The sequence below is a fragment of the Panicum virgatum genome, chromosome 3K (genome assembly GCF_016808335.1).
Source record: "Panicum virgatum strain AP13 chromosome 3K, P.virgatum_v5, whole genome shotgun sequence".
In the NCBI taxonomy this organism is placed as follows: Eukaryota; Viridiplantae; Streptophyta; class Magnoliopsida; order Poales; family Poaceae; genus Panicum; species Panicum virgatum.
This window is the reverse complement of record NC_053138.1, coordinates 12912136-12921726: the sequence shown is the minus strand read 5'-3', so window position 1 is coordinate 12921726 and position 9591 is coordinate 12912136.

Genomic DNA, 9591 nt, shown 5'->3' with positions numbered 1-9591 from the left:
GCTTCTCGACCTCGCCACGCGGCACCATCTCCCGGCGCGCACGCCGAGGACGGCTGCCCGTAGTGCCACGGCGACGACGCGCCGAGCCGTGCCGTGTGCCCCTTCTCCAGCTCCCTGCGCCCTCGGCCCTCTCCTTCCCTTGAGCTCGCGCAGCGCACGTTCCCGACCTCCCTCTTCACTCCCTTCCCATTCCCGAGCTGAATCGGGCTCGCTCCTGCACACCCGAGCATCGCCACCCACCATGGCTGCCGCCGAGGCTCGGCCTCGCCGTGGAGGTCCCCTCTCCGGCCACCCTTCGCCCGGTCCGAGCCCGCAGTTAGCTTCCCCGAGCGCCAGTGCTGCTCGACGACCGTTTCCCCACCATCCAAGGCCATCGGAGCGCCGCCGCCGGCTGTCTGCTCCCGCGGAACTCCACCCTCCGCTCCCACTATGCCAAAATAGAGCACACCACGACCTTCCTCACGTCCTCCCGAAGCTCCTCGGCCCAGCCACCATCGCCCAACCACGCCGGAACGCCGCCGCCGGTGAACAGACCCGCCGCCGCCCCTTGCTTCACGCCGGCGAGCCCCGTCCGGCCATCCCCGCGAGCCCCGAGACCACCCACAGGTGCGTCTCGACACCCTCTCCCTTTTCCCCCATCTCTCCCTCGCCGCCGGCGAGCAAGCACGCCGGAAAAAGGCCGGCCGCCGATCCTCTGTTCCTGGTCCGACCAGGGACCTTCAGTTAAAAGGAAACAAAAATTCCAGGGGTTAGTTTGCAAAATGTACTTGGACTTCAAATAGCAAACTTTGAAAATTCGTAGAAAATTGTAGAAAAATCGGAAAAATACAAACTCAACTATTCTAAAATCCGTGCACCTAGAACTACAACTTTTGTTACATCCACTTTTGCATTTGACCAATAATTTTGTCTCTATATTAAATATTAGTTTTATCCATATTTGTATGTATCTCAAGTTCCATGTACTGCATGGCCACCATTTTTGGGCAGTGATCTATATGCTAGTAGAGTAGTCTTGTGTAAATATTTGATGGCTAGTCCTCACTCCTAACTTAAGTTTTGAAATAGATCTTGATTAATGCCTATGTTAAATAGAATTAAATCCACAGGGTTCTATATTAGTTTTATTGAGCTGAAATTTTTACAGCAGCCTTACCTTAGTTTCTAGATGCTATAGAAATTTTTTTGGAACTTTTAGTAATGTATAACTAGTCCTTTTGATTTATTCATGAATAAACTTTGTAACTCAAAAACCCTAGTTTCCTTCATTAGAAAAAATCTCATATTTTTACTAGAGCTTGGTTTTCAGAACATGATCATGCCTGTAAAATTTTAGCCACTGAAACTAAGTAGTTTACTCTGTAGATTTGTAGTTAGACAAATGCCTAGGAAAGGGATCTAAATTACTATGCTTGTTGTATAGCTCAATAAATTATGAAAACTTTACCACAAGCTCATCTTAAGGAATCTAACCTATTGGTCAAATTTCATTACCAGCATTTACATTCCCTAGCCCAGAGAATTATTTTTGGGTAGAAATGCTTTTTCTGTACTAATATAAAAGAAAAACGACGCACCCAGCTCTTTTATGAGTTAGTATAGATAAAATTCCTACTCTATAAATGACTGCCCAGGAAATGTTAATTAAGAAGTTTCACATCCAACTCACTTTATGTTAGACTACAACTTTTTCGTGAAGGAAAAATAATAACATCTATATTGTTGAGCAACTCGGAATTTTGCATTCATACATATACTTTGTTGTATTTCATTTAGGTACGATAGATGTACCACGTGAAGGATGTGATGTTGGAACCGAGCCAGAAGACGGTGAATGGTGGACATGTCTAGAAGATGGACGGATGGATCCCGATGTGCACGACCGAAGGAAGATGCTCGCTGAGCAATTTTTCCCCTAGCTAACACTGACCTAGTGTTAATCCCAGGCAAGCCCTGGTGCATCAATCCCAGTATTTTAAATGCTATTCAAATTATGTTCCTATTATGTATCTGTGCATTTACGTTTACAGGAGTTGACTGGAACCTTAGATGCATGATCCTAGGTACCCAGGTGCTGGTTACTAGAAGTTAAGTGCGAGTAGATGCCCTGCTAATTAGGACCGGTAAAAGTCAAGTGGTTTCCTGCCGCTCGCGAGATGATAGGTTCTCTACTGCATACTGCAGAATATAAGGTCTACGGGCGGGGTCAGGGTACTATGTTTCTGGATGAGACTTGTCTGTTTAGTGCAGAAAATGCTAAGGCCGCAGTGTGTGGTAGTAGTGGTTAAGCGTTTGAACGTACTAGACACATGCCGAGAATATGGTAATCGGTAAGCTTAAGTACTGGATTGAACCGAGGCCGGAACATACCTCCCCACTGTTTTGACTTTGGTCTCATCTGGGATGACGGGTGCAGAGCCGGGCTCTGTAGTCGAGGGCGGTGGGCATGTTCCGTGAAGCGGGAATTAAAGGGAAAAGTTGCACGTGTGACTCTGGGAGTAACCACGTGACGTGTGTTTAGATCTGCCTGGCCAGGTTAACAAAATCGATTCGAATCGTTCCGCCGCTCACGGACAATGAGACTACTTAACCCTTTTGCCACATAAAGTAAGAAGTGAAAGCTGATGATGATGATGAATATGGTCGGTTGGATGATGAAAAATAATTGTTTCCCACCATTTATGCTATTGGATAGATGCTCACCTAGAATGGTTAATTGAACTAGAATTTGGAAGCTAAAATCTGAAAATTAAGGATCTACTCTTTACTGTTTTTCGGCAAAACAAACCCCTCAAGCCAAAAGGCTTGCATGTCTAGATTAAGGGCTAAGTATACCCTTAGTCGGGTAAGTCTTGTTGAGTATTAGTATACTCAGCCTTGCTTATGGCTTTGTTTTTTAGGTGGTACATCGGAGGTTACGGTTGACGTCATGTACGGGCTTCATCATGACGTCTGGTTTCGACGCTAGACTATCGTTCGTTTTTCATCAAACTTAAACTCTGTTGTACTTTTATAAATTCAAACTCGGTTTGTAATAATAATTCAGTTTCATACTTTGTATTGTAAAATTTGCAGAATGTTGCATTCTCTGAACTGCTTTGTCGATCCTGTTTCAAGTGGTTTAATCGGGATTTTACCCGACAGCACTGCTGGATTTCTCCATTTTAAGTGTGTGTTAACCCTAGTTACCGTTTCGGAGATGGTTAGCGCACTTAAGCCGGATTAGTTTAGGCGGGGCTGCCACAACATGTCCAGCTTCTTCGTTCGCGAGCACTAGCCGCGAGCGGCGGGAGCGCCGCGAGCGGCGAGTGTGAGGCCTCCCCAGATCGGCGGCGCGCGGGGCCATTGGGAGTTGTGGCGCGCCGACCGCACAGGAAGAAGCGGCGGCGCGGGCCCGCACGGGGAGCAGCGGTGTGGCATACGGCGCCGGGAGCGCATGGCGCGGCCAGCTGCGGCGGGCGGCTTGGGTGGTGAGCTGCGGCGGGGCAGCCTGCACTGGGAGCGGCGGCGCGATCTCGCAGTCTGCGGGGAGCGTCCAAGGACCAGCGGATGTGCGGCAAGAGCAGAGAGGCCGCAGAGGCTAGCAAGCAAGCGGGGAGCTGCAGCAGCACGGCCTTTGGCCGTGGGAGAGTGGGGAGGTAGCCGCACGGAACGGCGGAGGAGTAGGCGGTAACCGGGAGATGGTCCCGCGGGAGCTGGCCATGGCCGCGGGAGGCGCTTGCGCATTCGAGGATCTTAGTTGCGCAGGCCCCAGCGGGTCGCCGTGACGCGTTCTGCGCGCGTCCCCGCTGCTGTGTAGGCAGTCCTCGCTGCTGTGTAGGCGGCGGCGCAACCCACTCGAGCGAAGCAACGACGGTGCATGCCGCCGTGCCTGCAGCGACCCCTGCAGGCTAGCTGTTCCATGGCGAATAGATTGGGGGTTAAAAAATACTGAACCTTCCACTATGATTTGAAAAAATTACTGAAGGATGTGGCGTTCTCATAAACTACTAAACTACTGAAATTAAAAGGAAACGTAAGTTGCTGGACTCCTGAAAAGCATGTAAGTAGTACCTAGTTGTGCAAAAAGATTGGGCGCGACCCGCCCAGGCAGGGAGCGTCGGGCGGCGAGTACACCATGCGTGGAGCCGTGGAGGTGTAGTGTGGTGAGAAGATTGGGCATGCTTGGAGATGTACTGCATCGAGCAGATTCGAAAAAAATTACTGAACCTTCCTTTGGAATTTGAAAAATAATGAAGCACTTGGACTTCTTCTCTCATTAATTAAGCTACTACTCCTCCTCCTTTCACAACTTATATCTGTGTGTTTTGAGGTGATTGAATTTAGTAATTTATAAGGGATTTTAGATTTCTTCTTAACCATCAATTTCAGTATCTGGCTCTTCGATGGTTCAGTAGTTTAGTAATCTAGTATTTACTCTGGATTTGCTGTATGAATTTGTTAAAGGAATCTACATGTGCTAGTGGAAGTCCTGAACCACAAAAAAAAAGAGAGGGGGAGCTGCTCATCTCTGCGTTTATTGAACCCAAACGAGTGTAATAAAAATAATTATTGGTGAAAGTCTTGAATTACCCAAAAATATGAGAAAAATAACTGAATGTGCATAGAAAATACTGAATAATGGATCTCTGAATTACTGAATGGTGTGTTACTGGAAAAAATAATTCACCAAAAATATGAGAAACTACTGAAAAAAGTACATAATACTGAATAGCTACTTCTTTGGATTACTGAATCCATGTAAAAAAAAAGTCTTCGGAAAAGGCATGAAGCATCTTTCTTTTCTCTTAGAACCCTCTCCGTTGTCAAGTTTAGTACTATCACTATCGTATGTGTGAGACGATGAATCGGAAAAAGAGTGCCATGCCCACATGAACCTGCCACCGATAAAACTCTAAAAAAGATTATTGAGAAAACACAGAGTGAGACATGCAGGATATTGAATTACTGGGTTACTGTTTTAACGAGAATAACTTAAATGCCACCTAGTACTACTGGATTACTGATAATTGCTGGGTATTGAGGGATTACTGGTACTTGTAATTATTACTGGATTACTATATACCTACCGCAAGCGAGGGTGGTAGGATGAACCCATATCCGAAAGAATTGGTGTGTAGTTCTTTCTCATCAAGCATCAATAATAGAAAAAATTCTAGGCTATTTACAAACCAAAAAATTACTGAATTCAAGATATACATAGGTACTGAATATCAGATCTCTAGAATACTGAATCCAAGACATACATAGAAATTGTTGGATGTGTACTACTAAAATACTGGGTTGCTGCTTTACTTAGAAACACATGTACTATACTACTACTGAAATAATATAGTACTGAGCTTAAAATAAAAATGAAAAAAGAACAATTGTGCTTGAAATAAAAAAATTACTGAACCAAAAAATGCTAATAGAAGTACTCGACTAACTACTCAATTCAGATCATCCAATACTCAGTAATAAAAAAATCTAGACCAGACAACTAAACTTAAAGTCCTATCAAAACTACTAGCCTAAAAACTCATATAGTTAGGTAGTCTAGTATTTTGTTGTTTGATCAAGTAGTTCACTGATGACTAGTTACTGAACTAATAGATTACGTACTCGGTTCAGGTCACCATTACTCAGAAAAAAATACTGATCTAACTACTAAACCTAACAAATTACTGATACTACTAGCCTAACTACTCAATTTAGAACATCAACATTTAGTAATTACTGATAAAATGGTGTTGAGAATATTACTGAGCCATAGAGAAAAAGCCAAGGTACTACTGATCTAACAAAAAAAATACTCATACTAGAAGCTAATAGAACTACTATACTAACTCATGTAATTGAGTTTCAGTAGTTTATAGCATGGTTTTTGGTTTTGTTCTTAGCCGTCGAGATCAGTATCTGGCTCTAGAAGGTTCAGTAATTAGACTATTCAAACTATGTTGAGTAGTTTCAGTAGTTTTCTTACTGATCGAGCTATATTTAATCTCATGAGGTTCCGTAGTGAAATGTTTAGTAATGACTACTGAACTACTATACTAACTCAGCATCATATGTTCAGTAATGACTGGAATTTACTGATGCTAAATGCTAACCCAACTACTGTAGTACTACTGAAAATAACATATTGCTGAGCCTAAACTAAGCAATAAAAAATTTATGCTTGCAGTAACAAATTACTTAATTGAAAACTGCTTACAGAACTACTGAAAAGGATGCTGAACTACCTAATGAACTACTGAAAAGGATGCTGAAACTGGATGCTCTCATAAACTACTGAAACTAAAGCAAACATAAGTTACTAAACTACCGAAAAAAATGCATGATCAAATGCAATGGAGGAAAGGAGATGCGCTTTGTCGATAAAAAAAGTGGAGCTATGCATTGTGAAAACGGGCGCTCACCAAAAAATGTCAAACCTGCCAATGAGCCATGAAGCAGGAGCATGCACCGCCTCAACTCCCCCGCTCAGGGAGCTCGAGCTGCGCACCCTCCCGGTCAGGCAGCAGTGCTCCTCCGCTGGGGGGCGCCCAAGCCACCGCGGCTGCTGCGCAAGGGCCCGGCACGAGAAAGGAAGAGTCAACCCCACAGCTGCTGCTCGAGGCCTCTGCGAGTGCCGCGCAAGGGCGCGGGCGGATGTGGGCAGGACTGCATGTGTAATGCGCCCGGCGGCCGCCGGTCACAGTCGGCACTCCACCGCTAGCGCCGCACCCGGCTGCTCGAGGATGCCACTGAGCCGCCTCCGCGCCCCTCTCCTCGATGCCACAGCATGGGTGGCGCAGGTCGGCCCTACAGCCTCCGCCGCTCGCTCGCGCGGCTAGGCTCGCCACGCCACGCTTCGTCGTCGCCGCCACCCCGCCATCGCCGCCGGGGATTCGCGTTCCTGATTTGTGATTTGGGATCAGGATCAGGGTGTGGGTGCCGGGGGGGTATCTGGCGCAGGGTGGGTCAAGTTGATGGGTCGAGCGGTTTTGGTGCGGGTCTCGGGCGCATAGGCTGGGTTGGCTGGTCGGTTGGGTTCTAGGTGTAGAATGCTATTCTACATTCTACACCTAGGGTGTAGATTAGCGCATATATATATATAGACACACACTTGAATGCAAAGAGTAGTTACAAAACGGCGAGCCAGAGTTGTCATCAGTTGGGCTTGGCAGGCAGCTGCTATGGTATTAATTATATTGGTATATACTGAATCATACGACCACCAAGTAATCATATACACCACCAATCATGCGTGTCTCATCCGCCGGCGCATGCATGTGCGCTAGCCACCTCTCAGTCTCAGTGCACCCATGCATGCATCATCGATCCTCTTGATTGCATCTTGTCTTGCCGTTAACAGCATTGGTCCAGCCAAAGATGCATTTCCAATTGTTTGTATTACCAACCGTATAAATGATTGCCAGCTACTCTCCCTGCATGCCCATACATTCTGCTGAATTTATTGCATTTGGAAAATATTTGGAATTTGGATGCTAGTGCATTGTTTGTCACACAAAGAGAAGAGCAGCTCCGTGATGCACCAAGTCACTGACAACGTACTGATTCCACCGGAATTTAGCATGCTGCTCCTCCCAATCATATTCTTATTAGGCTCTCGCGCACTGATTAAGCACGCGCGCATGCATCCACGAATTGAAGAACAAGGGGATCCATCGATTCCTGCTCATCACAGCATGTAGACACGCCTACCATGTAAGAAAGAACTTCAGTATATATGAAGAAAAAAGGAATTCGAAATCATTTCGAGAAAAATCATATGAAAATGGCAACTTCAGGTGAATATATGTGTGCACAGTACGAAATACAATAATTTATCTTTTCCACAATTTTGAATGTAAACTATATACTGCGCTAAGTTCAGAGTACCTTGGATGAATGCTCACCGTTTTTAATATTGGTTCTATTTTAAGTACTAGCGGTTGGATGATGGTACGGTAAATTCCACTCAACGTGTATATTCTGCCTATATTTCCACGTACTTACGCCGAAAGCAATATCTAGGGTCCATACCCTCCACCATGCAAGCAAGGTCAACTGGAGTATGAGCGTTGACTCTAACTTTGAAGCTAGCTAGCTTAGCTTGCTTCTATTTTGGAAATTGATGTGGGTAGTCGGCATTAATACGTTTGTAAGTCAGTGGTGTCCTGTCGAATCGCTTGGGTAAAAGAAAGGTTGAATATTAAAGTGAACTATAATTTGACATACTATTAGTAAAAATTTTAGAGTTTTGGTGATATGTTTGTCCAAATCCAAAACTTATAATGAACGAAGAAACTTTGACTAGGAGCAAAAGCTTTCATAGAGTACCACCGTATCAGGTCAACCAAATTAAAGAACGGGGGCCGTGGGGCTTGGCGTGGCCCAACAAAAGACAGGCATCGCGTGTCGCTTTTCAACAAATGCTCGCGCTAGTTTCTAGGAGGTACCAGCACTTGCTTCTTGCTACTCCAACCCCCCAGCCCCCCAGTTGTCAACCGAAGAGTGATCGAGTGAGCAAAGGAGGATCGATCATCAGAGACCAAAAAAAAAACAACATGAATCATCGATGCGTGCTTGTTGTTTTGCCGGTGGGTCGGAGGATGGAAGCCGATCGGCCGCGGGCAGGCCGGCCACTCAACCATCCGGCCATCCCTGTGCCTTTTGGTTGTTGTACTGCGCGTACACAGAGACAATGGGACATGCGTGCTTTGTTTTATTGTTTGTAGCATAAACAAACAAAAAAATACTCGTACTGCATGATACACGCTGACTACTATCCTGAAGGAAGTGGAACTTTCTAGGGCTCACGCGATGGGGAGGAGCGAGCACAGGCCCAGCAGGTCGCCCGCCCCTTCGTCCCCGCGTTTAGAACAAAAGCAAGGGAACGGACGGGATCACTGGAAGGCACGGGGCCGAGATGCTCGCTCGCTCGCGATGCAAGGCAAGCCAGCGGATCCGGGGCCCCTTTCCCGTGCCCGTGCATGCGCCCCGCGCGCGGCGCAAAGCAACAAACAAAGCTGCTGCCTTTCCTCGCAAAAAGAGGAACAAATCAGCGACACTTCGGGCGGGGGGCGCAAAGCGACTCCCATTTCTTTTTTTTTTCCAACCTGAACTTTTGCCTGAATTTCATTACTGCCTTACTGGTGAGAGCAACGAAATTACAGCAGTCTTTTTGGTTCAGGTTTGTCAAGCCAGCACCTATAGCAGGATGGCAACTCACCAGAGGGTAGGACTGCAACTCACCAGAGGGAGTACATTTTCAGAAGGTGTTTAGACACCCAAACAAAAAATTTCAGAGGGGGTGAAAAGCCAACGCCGTCTTCTCGAGAGCTTCCGCTGCCTCCACGGAACTTCTTATCTTTTTAGTTATGCCCAAAAGGAAATAAAAGAGGAAGCCAAGCAAATGATCTGAGTTGGGTATCTGACAAGTTTTTTTTTCCAAAGAACATGCATGTTATTTCGGCTTCTCCAAATACTCCGGCGTATGGCCGCCAGGCCCACCATATGAAATTTGCCTCCATCAGGCATGACTCTATTGACCGAGAGCCAAAATTACTCCATGGTTGATGGTCTGCAGCGAGCCCTGACCACCATAGCCACCAAGGTCCACAC